Here is a 13,708-nt window from a genome sequence, read left to right as displayed (position 1 = left end):
AAGATGTCTATCAGTTTCCACAATCAATAGCCAGACCAAAAAAAAACCATGATTACAATTGCAAGCCATAACAGGAACATGATTCAGTTCAGTTCAGTTCAGTTCAGTCAGTCGTGTCTGACTCTACTCGACCCCATGGACTGCAGTACGCCAGGCCTCCCTGTCCATCACCAACTCCCAGAGTATACTCAAATTCGTCCGTTGAATCGCTGATGCCATACAGCCATCTCATCCTCTGTCGTCCCCTTCTCCTCCTGCCTTCAATCTTTCCCAGCATCAGGGTCTTTTCTAATGAGTCAGTTCTTTGCCATCAGGTTGCCAAAGTATTGGAACTTTACCTTCAGCCTTAGTCCTTCCAGTGAATATTCAGGACTTATTTCCTTTAGGATGGACTGGTTGGATCTCCTTGCAGTCCTAAGGGACTCTCAAGAGTCTTCTCCAACACCACAGTTCAAAAGCATCAGTTCTTTGGCACTCAGCTTTCTTTATAGTCCAACTCTCACATCCATACATGACTATTAGAAAAACCATAGTTTTGACTAGACAGACCTTTGTTGGCAAAATAATTTCTCTGCTTTTTAATACGCTATCTAAGTTGGTCGTAGCTTTTCTTCCAAGGAGCAAGCATCTTTTAATTTCATGGCTGCAGTCACCATCTGCAGTGACTTCAGAGCCCCCAGAAATAAAGTCTGTCACTGTTTCCCCATCTATTTGCCATGAAGTGATGGGACCAGATGCTATGATCTTAATTTTCTGAATGTTGAGTTTTAAGCCAACTTTTTCACTAATAATATACAATAATTACATACAATTTGGGGGTCAAGCAATGATGTGGTAAGTGGAAGTGCATACATGCACATGTTTTCATCCACCCAGCCAATCTATGTCTTTTTTTTTTTTCAATCTATGTCTTTTGATTGGTGCATTTAATCCATTTGCACTTAAGGTAATGATTGATAAGTGTGATCCTATTACTGTTTTCTTAATTGGGGGTTATTTTCTGTAGGTAGGGCTTTTCCTTCTCTTGTGTTTCCTGCCTAGAGAAGTTCCTTTAGCATTTGTTGTAAAGCTGGTTTGGTGGTGCTGAATTAACTTTTGCTTGTCTGGAAAGCTTTTGATTTCTCCGTCAAATTTGAAGGAGAGTCTTGCTAGGGAGAGTATTCTTGGTTTGTAGCTTCTTCCCTTTCATCACTTTAAATATGTCATGCCATTCCCTTCTGACTTGTAGAGTTTCTATTGAGAAATCAGCTGATAGCCTGATGGGTGTTCCCTTGTATGTTATTTGTTGTTTTTCCCTTGTTCCTTTAAATATTTCATCTCTGTCTTTCATTTTTTTCAGTTTGATTACTCTGTGTCTCAGTGTGTTCCTACTTGGGTTTATTTTCCATGGGACTCTCTGCTTCCTGGACTTGGTTGATTATTTCCTTTCCCACATTAGGGAAGTTTTCAGCTATTATCTCTTCAAATATTTTCTCAGGACCTTTCTCTCTCTATTCTTCTGGGAACCCTATAATTCAAATGTTGCTGTGTTTAATGTTGTCCCAGAGGTCTCTTAGGCTTTCTTCATTTCTTTTCATTCTTTTTCTATATTTTGTTCTGTGGCACCATTCTGTCCTCCAGGTCATTTATTTGTGCTTCTGCCTCAGTTATTCTGCTATGGATTCCTTCTAGCGTATTATTCACTTCTTTTTCTTTGTTTTTTAGTTCTAGTAGGCCTTTGGTAAACATTTCTTGCATCTTCTCAATATTTGCCTCCATTCTTTTCCTGAGATCCTGAATCATATTCACTATCATTATTCTGAATTCTTTTTTTTTTTTTTTTTTTTTTTTTGAAGGTTGTCTATTTCCAATTCATTTAGTAGCTTTTCTGGGGTTTTATCTTGTCCCTTCATCTGGGACATAACTTTCTGCTTTTTCATTCTGATTAACTTTCTGTAATGTGGTTTTGTTTTAGTTGCTGTGGGATTGTGGTGGTTCATGCTTCTTCTGTCTGCCCTCTCACAGAGGCTGCTAAGAGGCTTGTGTAAGCTTCCTGATGGTGGTGGGGAAAACTGGGTCTTGCTCTGGTGAGGAACAACAGAATGGGAAAGACTAGAGATTTCTTCAAGAAAATTAGAGATACCAAGGGAACATTTCATGCAAAGATGTGCTCAATAAAGGACAGAAATGGTATGGACCTAACAGAAGCAGAAGATATTAAGAAGAGGTGGCAAGAATACACAGAAGAACGACACAAAAAAGATCTTCACGACCCAGATAATCACAATGGTGTGATCACTGACCTAGAGTCAGACATCCTGGAATGTGAAGTCAAGTGGGCCTTAGAAAGCATCACTACGAACAAAGCTAGTGGAGGTGATGGAATTCCAGTTGAGCTATTTCAAATCCTGAAAGATGATGCTGTGAAAGTGCTACACTCAATATGCCAGCAAATTTGGAAAACTCAGCAGTGACCACAGGACTGGAAAAGGATGGTTTTCATTCCGACCCCAAAGAAAGGCAATGCCAAAGAATGTTCACACTACTGCACAATTGCACTCGTCTCACACACTGGTGAAGTAATGCTCAAAATTCTCTAAACCAGGCTTCAACAATACTTGAACTGTGAATTTCCAGATGTTCAAGCTGGATTTAGAAAAGGCAGAGGAACCAGAGATCAAATTGCCAACATCCACTGGATCGTGGAAAAAGCAAGAGAGTTCCAGAAAAAACATCTATTTCTGCTTTATTGACTATGCCAAAGCCTTTGACTGTGTGGATCACAATAAACTGTGGAAAATTCTGAAAGAGATGGGAATACCAGACCACCTGATCTGCCTCTTGAGAAATCTGTATGCAGGTCAGAAAGCAACAGTTAGAACTGGACATGGAACAACAGACTGGTTCCAAATAGGAAAAGGAGTACGTCAAGGCTATATATTGTCACCCTGTTTATTTAACTTATATGCAGAGTACATCATGAGAAAGGCTGGACTGGAAGAAACACAAGCTGGAATCAAGATTGCCAGGAGAAATATCAATAACCTCAGATATGCAGATGCCACCACCCTTATGGCAGAAAGTGAAGAGGAACTCAAAAGCCTCTTGATGAAAGTGAAAGTGGAGAGTGAAAAAGTTGGCTTAAAGCTCAACATTCAGGAAAACGAAGATCATGGCATCTGGTCCTGTCACTTGATAGGAAATAGATGGGGAAACAGTGGAAACAGTGTCACACTTTATTTTTCTGGGCTCCAAAATCACTGCAGTTGGTGACTGCAGCCATGAAATTAAAAGACTGCTTACTCCTTGGAAGGAAAGTTATGACCAACCTAGATAGCATATTCAAAAGCAAGAGACATTACTTTGCCAACAAAGGTCCGTCTAGTCAAGGCTATGGTTTTTCCTGTGGTCATGTATGGATGTTAGAGTTAGACTGTGAAGAAGGCTGAGCGCCGAAGAATTGATGCTTTTGAACTGTGGTGTTGGAGAAGACTCTTGAGAGTCCCTTGGACTGCAAGGAGATCCAACCAGCCCATTCTGAAGGAGATCAGCCCTGGAATTTCTTTGGAAGGAATGATGCTAAAGCTGAAACTCCAGTACTTTGGCCACCTCATGCGAAGAGTTGACTCATTGGAAAAGACTGTGATGCTGGGAGGGATTGGGGAGCAGGAGGAGAAGGAGACGACAGAGGATGAGATGGCTGGATGGCATCACTGACTCAATGGACGTGAGTCTGAGTGAACTCTGGGAGTTGGTGATGGACAGGGAGGCCTGGTGTGCTGCGATTCATGGGGTCGCAAAGAGTCGGACACAACTGAGCAACTGAACTGAACTGAGCTGGTGAGGAGGGCCTTGCTCAGTAAAGCTTTAATCCAATTATCTGCTGATGGGTGGGGTTGCACTCCCCCCCGGTAGGTTATTGGCCTGAGGCAACCCAGCCCTGGGGTCTAGAGGTTCTGTGGTCAGTTTAAAGGAGATCCCCAAGACTGCTTATGACAAAGGGGACCTCCCAGACAGTTGCTACCAGTGCCCCAGTCCCAGCAGTGAGCCCCTGCTGAACCACACCTCCACAGGGGACCCTCCAACCCTAGCAGGTAGTTTTGGTTCCATTTCTTGTGGAGCCACTGCTCCTTTCCTCTGAGTCTTTGTGCACACAGGGTTTTGTTTGTGCCCTTCAAGTCTGGAGTCTCTGTTTTCCCCAGTCCTGTGGAAGTCTTGTAATCAAATCCTGCTGGGCTTCAAGGTCAGATTCCCTGGGGATTCCCAGTCCCTATGTTGGATCCCCAGGCTGGGAAGCCTGATGTGGGGTTCAGAACCTTCACAACAGTGGGAGAACTTCTTTGTCATTATTGCTCTTCAATTTGTGGGTCACCCACGCAGCAGGTTTGGGATTTGATTTTATTGTGATTATGCCCCTCCTACCATCTCACTGAAGCTTCTTTGTCTTTGGACATGGGGTATATTTTTTTTTTTTTTTTTGGTAGATTCCAGCATTCTCCTGTCACTGTTTGTTCAACAGCTAGTTGTGACTTTGGTGCTCTCACAGGAAGAGATGAGCACACATCCTTCTACTCTGCAATCTTGAACCAGAACTCCTCTCATCATCATATCTTGAGACTAGCCTTTAGCAGTCTGTTGGTCAGCACTGTGCCTCTGCCACTCCATGGGACCCCTGTAGGACCCTCACAGGCTGTACCCAGACCCAGAGCCTGACTCTCTCTCCCTTCCCACACCAAGGCCCTGTTTCTGCAGAGACCTGCCCTCTCTTGCATTCTGGGCTAATCTGATCTCAGGTAAAATGCACCAAAGCTTTAGTAGGCTGTTCCTCACAGGTTGCATGCTTCTAAGTAGATGGGAATTTGGAGGAGATAATGTAGTTTGGTGGGCTTCCCAGGTGGCTCAGTGGGTAAAGAATCCACCTGAAATGCAGGAGATGCAGGAGAAGTGGCTCTAATCCCTGGGTTAGGAAGATCCCCTGGGGGAGGAAATGGCAACCCACTTCACTCCTCTTGCCTGGAGAATCCCAAGGACAGAGGAGCCTGGTGGGCTAAGGTCCATAAGATCACAAAGAGTTGGACACTATTGAAGCAACTTAGCAGGCACACATGTAATTTTTAGCCTAAAGTCCAATGTAAAGTTACATTAGGCTTGCACAGGCTTTTGGTGTTCTCTTAAAACAACAATTTCTAGGTGTCTCCTGCATTGGCAGGCAGGTTCTTTACCACTAGCACCACCTGGGAAGCCCATAACCACTTCTACTTTGCTGCCTTATCAGTGGGTAGTGTTTTTATAGTGGAACCTGTTGATGCTGGGTTGTGATGGGAAAGTTTTGGTGGGGGGGGTGGGGGGGATGGGGTTGGAGGGAAGATATTTCATGTGGCAACACAGGAAGTCTCAGAATGTTGGTGACCTCAGAGCCCCTGAGGACTCTAGTGAGGTAAATTCATCTTGGAGGTTGTTCTTTCCCGCCTAAAAGCCAAGGCTGACTACAGAGCCCCTCCCACACCCAGAACACAATTAGACAGAAAGCAGATTGCCAGGACCAGAAAATGGAACAGTGCAGGGAGAAAGAAAGTGCTGGATAGCACTCTCAAACACAGTACCTAACTTTTATATGAAATATTTAACAATGTCCCTTTTCTAGAAATTCTTGGATAATATAACCTACCTACCCAAATAATTTTTAAAATCAATGTAATGTCCTACCTATAATATGAAAAAAAATTAAAAAGAAAGTAATAACATAACAAAATTAAATATATTTAAATATGTGAATACTAACACACAACTACACTAGAGAACATAGCAAAGAGCCAGATACTTGCAGCTTTATCTAAAATCATTATATGAATGCAGGAGCTACAAATACAGATGGATATAGTTGTGGTTAAGGTGGTAATTGTTGCCAGAAACATGTGTTTCCAAAATTGTGAAGAACTTTTGGTAAAAGCAAAATGCCAATTCCTCTGATTCACCCAGTTTCAGTTACACTGTAGGCTCAGATCATTATCTGTAGGATTTTCAACGACACAAACATCTAGCATAATTTTCCAAGTCATTCGTTCATTCATTCAAAAACAGCTACTGTCATGGAGGATTACTTTCCTCCTTTCAGGAAGTATAGCATCCCTAGTCAGCTGTACTTTCCAGTCACTTTGGCAAACTGTGGCAAAAATGCCCCTATAAATTTCCAAACTATTCACAATGAGAAACTGGGAATACCCTCTTCAATTACCCTCACTGAGAACCAATGTCTGGGAATACCCCCAGGAAAAGATGTGCAGGATGATCACATGCCTGAAACTCTGTGCATAGCATGAATATTTCAGTAGCATAATAGAAAGTCAGTGTTAAACACTGAACAGCAATATGGACATAGGTTACTGACATGTTTCCCAAGATGTTAAAAATATGCTTGCCCTCAGAGTAAACTATAAAATCAACACAGTAGGAATTAATTGGGAATTTGCTAAATCACCTTAAAGAGTTAGGAATGCCCACAACTGGAAATATAATGCTAATCTAACTAATGGTGGTAATAGATCCAAAGGAAAACTTAAGGTAAATTTGATTAAAATCAGTTGGTCAAAGATAAATTTGAAAAAGTTAAGTCCTTAAATGACTGATTTAACAAAAGGCAGTGTGTTGAAAATTAATTTCCCGAATGATTAATTCACCTAAAACTGCCAAGTCCGTTACCTTAAGCCAGGTCTCAAACAGTTAATGGTAGTGATCTCACTACAAACTGGTTTGCTATAGTTGTGTCACTGAGGCCAGTCAGCCCTACTGTATTTGTCACTTGGGTCTGTGTGAGAGGATCTTGTGTATTTTAAACTTCATGCGTTGTGCACAAATTCAATGTTGCGGATTTTGTAAATAGTAAGTTTGTTTTCTCTCTGCAAATAGATTTAGCCCACTTCCTTTCCTATTACTTTTAATCACAGCCTGTGAATGAGCTCAAGCAAACAAATATTTTTTGCATGTTTCAGACTTCATACTCCTTTCACTTTAATGTCATATACATGAAAGAATAGTTTGCCCTTTAAACACAGTTTTATACCAATTTGCCCTTCATATTTTTGCTGACTTTATCAGTATTTTGAACAAAGATTTTTGCCTGCTTGTTAATTTTACATATATACAACAAATGTGGAAACTGGAAAAAATACTTGCATGAAATAAGGTCTATGTATATATAAATTTACGCGTGTGACCTATAAAATCCAAGTTAGGTCTAAGGCCTCAAAACTAGGGTGATCTCATGCATTAACATATAAAATGTTGTATGTTAAAGAAGTACAGGATCTAAAAAGTGAAAAACATAAAACAGATATTCAACCGAGCCAGCCTGACAAATTCTCAGTGAAAGAGTTGGGGTGAAGCAGTTCCCATGAGCCACACCAAACAAAACTGAAAACAAATCTTCAGAGTATTCAAGCTTCCAGATATGTCGTATCATATGAATATGTGCAACCTAAAAAAAAGTGGTACAAATGAACTTATTTACAAAACAGATGTACAAAACATATGTAGAAAATAAACATGATTACTGGGGCAGAAGGTTGGGGGAGAAGGGATAAATTGGGAGACTGATATTGATGTATACACACTACTATATATAAAATAAATAACTAACAAGCACCTACAGTATGGCACAGAGAAATCTACTCAATCCTCTATAATGACCCATATGGGGAAAGAAGCTAAAAAAGAGTGGATATATGCTTATGTACAACTGATTCACTTTGCTGTATACCTGAAACTAACACAACATTGTAAATCAACTCTGCTCCAATAAAAAATTTATTTTTAAAGAATGTGGAAGCAGTATCACACAAGAAATCTGTTATAAGCTCTGTCAGTAGTTAGTAAAAGCAGGGTTTTGATGAAACAAAGATCTGGTCAATTGGTCATTTGACATGTTGATGACCTAGAACATTTCTTTTAAGCAAACAGAAATATTGCCTTTTGGAAACTTGGCTTGCTTGCCCCAAAATCTGATGTGCTAGGCCGAAGGGAGTTGGAAATAAGAGTTACAGAAGCTAGTGTGAGGAGGCCCCACTAGTGACCATGTCCCATTCTCCATTCTGGCCTGCACATGCATCCCCCAGCAGAGACAGACACCTCAGGCTAGCTCAACCTGTTGCCAGGAACAGCTGAATCACAAAACCAATTCCTCCTGATTCCACACTCACCTGGAAGGCTTCTGATCATAAATGAGCATCCCCAATAGTTCTCCTTCACAGAGAGAGTTTGTAGGCCAAGGGTTAGAAACACCTAGTCACCTAGGTGGATATAAATCTAAATGTACATTAGTAAATGGGCATCTTTGTTTTTTACATCTGTATTTTATGAGCTCTATAAATGGTGGTAATGCCACGGAGTCTGGTCACCCCCAGGACTCGGGCAAGATTAATTTTTCACAATGTCTGTGAGTAATGACCAGGTCTATTCTGAATTCATCAAGTTGGCTCTGCAGGTTTATTGTTTCTATAATCTTTAAAATATAGCTGAGGAAGACTCTACATTTTAAGTTCAGTTCAGTTCAGCCACTCAGTTGTGTTCGACTCTTTGCAACCCTATGGACTGCAGCACTCCAGGCTTCCCCGTCTGCCACGAACTCCTAAAGCTTGCTCAAACTCATGTCCATCAAGTCAATGATGCCATCCAACCATCCTATCCTCTGTCATCCCCTTCTCCTCCTGCCTTCAATCTTTCCCAGCATCAGAGTCTTTTCCAATGTGTCTGTTCTTTGCATTAGGTGGTCAAAATATTGGAGTTTCAGCTTCAGCACCAGTCCTTTCAATTCAGGACTGATTTCTTTAGGATTAACTGGTTTGATCTCCTTGCAGTCCAAGGGACCCTCAAGAGTCTTTTCCAACACCATAGTTCAAAAGCATCAGTTCTTCAGTGCTCAGCTTTCCTTATAGTCCAACTCTCATATCCATACATGACTATTGGAAAAACCATAGCTTTGACTAGACAGGCCTTTGTTGGCAAAGTAATGTCTCTGCTTTTCTATATGCTGTCTAGGTTGGTCATAGCTTTTCTTCCAAGGAACAAGCGTCCTTTAATTTCATGGCTGCAGTCACCATCTGCAGTGAGTTTGGAGCCCAAAAAAATAGTCTCTCACTCTTTCCATTGTTTCCCCATCTATTTGCCATGAAGTGATGGGACCAGATGCCAGGATCTTCGTTTTCTGAATGTTGAGCTTTAAGCCAGCTTTTTCACTCTCCTCTTTCACTTTCATCAAGAGGCTCTTTAGTTCCTCTTCACTTTCTGCCATAAGGGTGGTGTCATCTGCATATGTGAGGTTATTGATATTTCTCCCAGGCAATCTTGATTCCACCTTGTGCTTCATCTAGCCTGGAATTTTGCATAATGTACTCTGCATATAAGTTAAATAAGCAGGGTGACAATATACAGCCTTGATATACTCTTTTCCTGATATGGAGCCAGTCTGTTTGTTCCATGTCCAGTTCTAACTGTTATTTCTTGACCCGCATTTTAAGACTGCATAACATTTTAAGATACTACATGACATTTTAAGAGTGGGCTCAAAATCATTGTAGGCAGAATAAAATATTTTTATTATGTGTTTTATATAAAATCCCTGAAGTGATAGCCTGTGTTTCCAAAGTTTCATCAGTTTGGAGTCTGAGACAGGGTCACATTAACAGAAGTAAATGGTGTTTCTCTGGATCTAGCTTCAACCTACTACTGTAGGCCTCATATCTTTCCATGCTTCACCCCACACCTCCCACAGCCTCACCAGTTATTTAGGGGGTCCTTGTGTGCTGATGAAAAGGCCCTCTGGGCTATCTCTTCGCTTGTTTCCTCTGCTCCACTCTCGTTGATCATTTCTGCTGCCCTGGTACTTCCCTGTGATGCCCAAGGCCAGGGCTGGCACCAAGTGCAGCCTTATGCTGCTGGGCCTCTTCCCTCTGCTTCTCCAGCTGGAGCCATTACTGTGGCAATATGCCAGGTCCTCCAGGGGCCAAAGCTGCACTTGACCTGCTGCTGTCCTCACCTGGACATCTCCTGCACTAAAGGGTGGGTAATGGGTCTCTTTCTCTCTTTCCTTCTGTGTCACAGTGGACACAGGACCCTGCCATGCTGCCTCACGTTTCCAAATAGTTGTCCCAACAGTCCACAGAGATTCAGACAAGGCTCTTCCTAGGCCCACCTAGAAGAGGGAGTACCACTGCCATGTGAGCTGGAATGTAAACAAACCCAGGTGCGGCAGAGAATCAGGAAGTGATGCAGAACCACCCCAACCAAAGAAGGTGGGGGCTGTCGGCGACGGGGTAGAGGTGGGACCTGTCCTGTCCAATCTGGAGGGAGATAAAAAGAATTACCATCAAAACCACACTGAAGAACTTTCATAGTCTTTTTTTTTTTCTTGGCTGCACTGAGCAGCTTGCCAGATCTTAGTTCCCAGACCAGAGACTGAACCCAGACCATGGCAGTGAAGGCACCAAGTTCCTAACCACTGGACTGCCAAGGAATTTCTTACAATAATTTTTTAAAGATAGCATTTTAAGCCATCATTGCAATAAAAGAAGCCATTCATTTGTTTAGTTTGATGCTCACAGTCATGAATGCAAACTGTCATCAGAGTCCCAGTAATGTGGGTACAGTGGATCTCCATAAATCACTTTGCTATCTCAGTAAAGTCACAGGGAGACAAAATGCTTCAGGTGGTGTAGAAAGACAGCAGATCTAACTGAATGCACCTAACAGTTGCATCCATTCCATCTAGGTCAGGTAAATAGCTTCCCACACTCCTGTCCCTTTCCCACCTTCAGAATGGGACCTCAGTGGAATTAGTCCTGCCAAGGACTGCCCAGGATCAAGGCCTTTTTTTTCCTTTAGGGGAAAAATACAACTTTATTTTAACTATAGGAATTAAACTTCTTCACAGAATAAGGACACCATGGGATTCTTTCTCTTTTGTTTCACTTAATAAATACAAATGAATAAAAATACCTTATTTTGCAAAGGGATCGCCTCTCTTCCTTCTCCAGATTTCCTGCAAGCCCCATGGCCAACAGCTCTCGTGGCCACAGGCCCGCACTCCACTGGCGCCCACCCAGCACATCCACCCCGCAGCCATGCTCTCCTCTCTCTGGAGAGGGTTAGGCTCACCCACCTGTCTGCAAATGCTCTGTATGTACAACACCTCCCCTTTCTCCACCCACTTCCAGGCACAAAGTCCTCACACTGAATTTCAACTTTTAAATGATTCCATTCTGAGAAGGAAAGAATCTGGTCTCCACAGAAGACCTTCAGCCAGTACCACTTAACACCAAGAAATCAGTGAAGTTTCAGTAAAACGGACTCCTCTCCACAGGTACTTTATGAAAGGGAAAGGACAACATATAGTAAAATATATCGTATGTCTTGTAGACCACCTCTGATTTCAAAAATAGAAACTCCTATTTACATTTAACCTGTTTGAAACAGGCCAAATGTTTGATTCTGCATGCAACAGATTTGTTATTGCTTGAAACAGAGCCTTGGACCGGGGCTGAGCTACCCACGCAGGAGGGATCCAGACTACCTCACAGTCATGAACCACAGCTGAGTGCATGCCCCACGCAGCGACCTGAAGTTCCATGCTTCCACGGGTGCCAATCAGATCCAGGATGATGCATGGTCTGTGCTCTGTGCTCTTCCCTTCCCAAGCTGCAAGGAACAGTTTTGTCCCAACATGTTCCTGCTGCAGCCACCATGTACAAAAGCTTAGAATTCCCAGCCTTTAGACTGGAAAAGAAAAACTGTACTACATTCAGAAGACATTTTGACTACAGTCTCGGGCTCCAGTATTCCTACTCTGTAAATGCACTAGTAACTGAGGCATGAGTGCAAACTGTGATAAACACCAGCATGGAAAATGTCAGTCTTCACAGCCAGCAGGAAACTTCTTTTCTATGTACCCCTTTCTTCATTAATCCACATTTAAAAAAAGTATTTCCTGAAAGTATTCTGATGTGATTATTTATGCATGCTCATTTGCTTCAGTCATGTCCAACTCCTTGCAACCCCATAGACTGTAATCTGCCAGGCTCCTCTGTCTATGGGATTTCCCAGGCAAGAATACTGGAGTGGGTTGCATTTCCTCCTTTCCTCCTCCAGGGGATCTTCCCAACCCAGGGATCGAACCTGCATCTCTTGCAGCTCCTGCGTTGGCAGGTGGATTCTTTACACTTGTGACACCTGGTGACCGTAATTATTTGTAACATACAACAAAGGAAAAATGTGACTAGATTGCAAGAAAAAAAATCTTGTAAAAAAAAAAAGTACTGAGACAAAGTCATGTGCTCCTCATGGGAGACAAGGGAAACAGGAGAAGCCCCCAGGTACGTTGGATACCCTCTGCCTGGGCGACAAGGCCCCACGTCTTCAGAAGGAGCGTCACTGGTTTAGTGGCGGTGGCGGGCCAATGCGAACCCCTCACTGCTCTGGGAGGAACGGAGGGCACTAAGTGCTGGGTGCGCAGGCACACCTGCTGGAGAGGTAGTAGTGACAGGTCTTATTATCTACCTGAGCCACCTGGGCAAGATGCCCCCAACTGTGCCCATCTGCCACCATTCTACAGAAACCATTGCTTCAGAAAAGAAGCCTGTTTGGAGTGGAAAGGGTACAAAAAAAGCGATGCTGTGGTTCTGCCAGCTTGCCGTATTTTGACAGCAGCACAGTGTCACTGTTAGCAAGTGTTCCAGAGGCGAGACCCCAGAAACCAGGTGGTGGTGTGTCTGCACGCATGTGCGCACATGGTTGTGTGCGGGGACGAGGCTCAGAGCCCCAGTGACTTCTGCAGGATCTGCTTGGTGATCTTGTGAAACTGCATGTGGGCCTCCCGCCACATTTTGGTCCACTGTGGCCCGCTGTCGTCACTGGGCTCAGTGCAAAGCTCCCATCACGGGGTGCCTCCTCCCAGGGTCACCAGCAACAGGAGTGCAACAGAGTCAGCAGGGCAGACTTGAGGCCCCCGGGTCCCAAGCTCCACCCAGGGTCTGCGCACACGCCCTTGCCCAGGAGGCAGCCGCTCCTCCCACACCTGGCTCAGCCCTTTGAGGGACAGCGTCGGCGCCGGCAGTCCCTGTGGGGGCCACATTCCTGGGGCTGGGCAGGGACACAGGTGGTGCTGGCCAGTCGGGATGTAACCTTCCGGCATTTCCTCATTTCTTCCTGGGCTCAATCAATGACTTTTCAATCATTCCCTCCCTCACCGTGTATCATATACAAGCGTGCACACTGGCACACACATTTTGCTCTTGATCCAGGTGACTTCCAAGGCTGCTGGTCAACCCTGGTGCTGATTTCCTGAAATGGTGGCTCACTCCATGCTTCACCTGGTAAATGTAAAGCATTTTCCCTGGTTCTGCTCTGCTACTTCAGGAGGCAGAGAACCTCTAAGCAACCTGGAATCTCACCTTTCCAACATCATTTCCAGACAAAATTCATGGAGGACATCTGTGTCCTACGGGAAGTCTAAATTCTCATTCTGCAGATACCTCTCATTTATTTCAGCATTCTGTTTTCCCTTTCTTGTGAAATATTTTATTCCATGTATCTTTCTCTCGGTCTCACCTTTCCTTCAAACCAAGTTAAGAGAGGGACTCTGCTATTTATGGTTGACCTTATCCTGCATTTTGTAAGGTATGCTAAAGGATTTTCTTGCCACTCCTGCCACTGGGTTTTAAAATTAATTTTAAAAGGGAGC

This window comes from Bubalus bubalis, chromosome 6 (genome assembly GCF_019923935.1).
Source record: "Bubalus bubalis isolate 160015118507 breed Murrah chromosome 6, NDDB_SH_1, whole genome shotgun sequence".
NCBI classification, from domain to species: domain Eukaryota; kingdom Metazoa; phylum Chordata; class Mammalia; order Artiodactyla; family Bovidae; genus Bubalus; species Bubalus bubalis.
Note: the sequence above shows the minus strand (reverse complement) of the source record.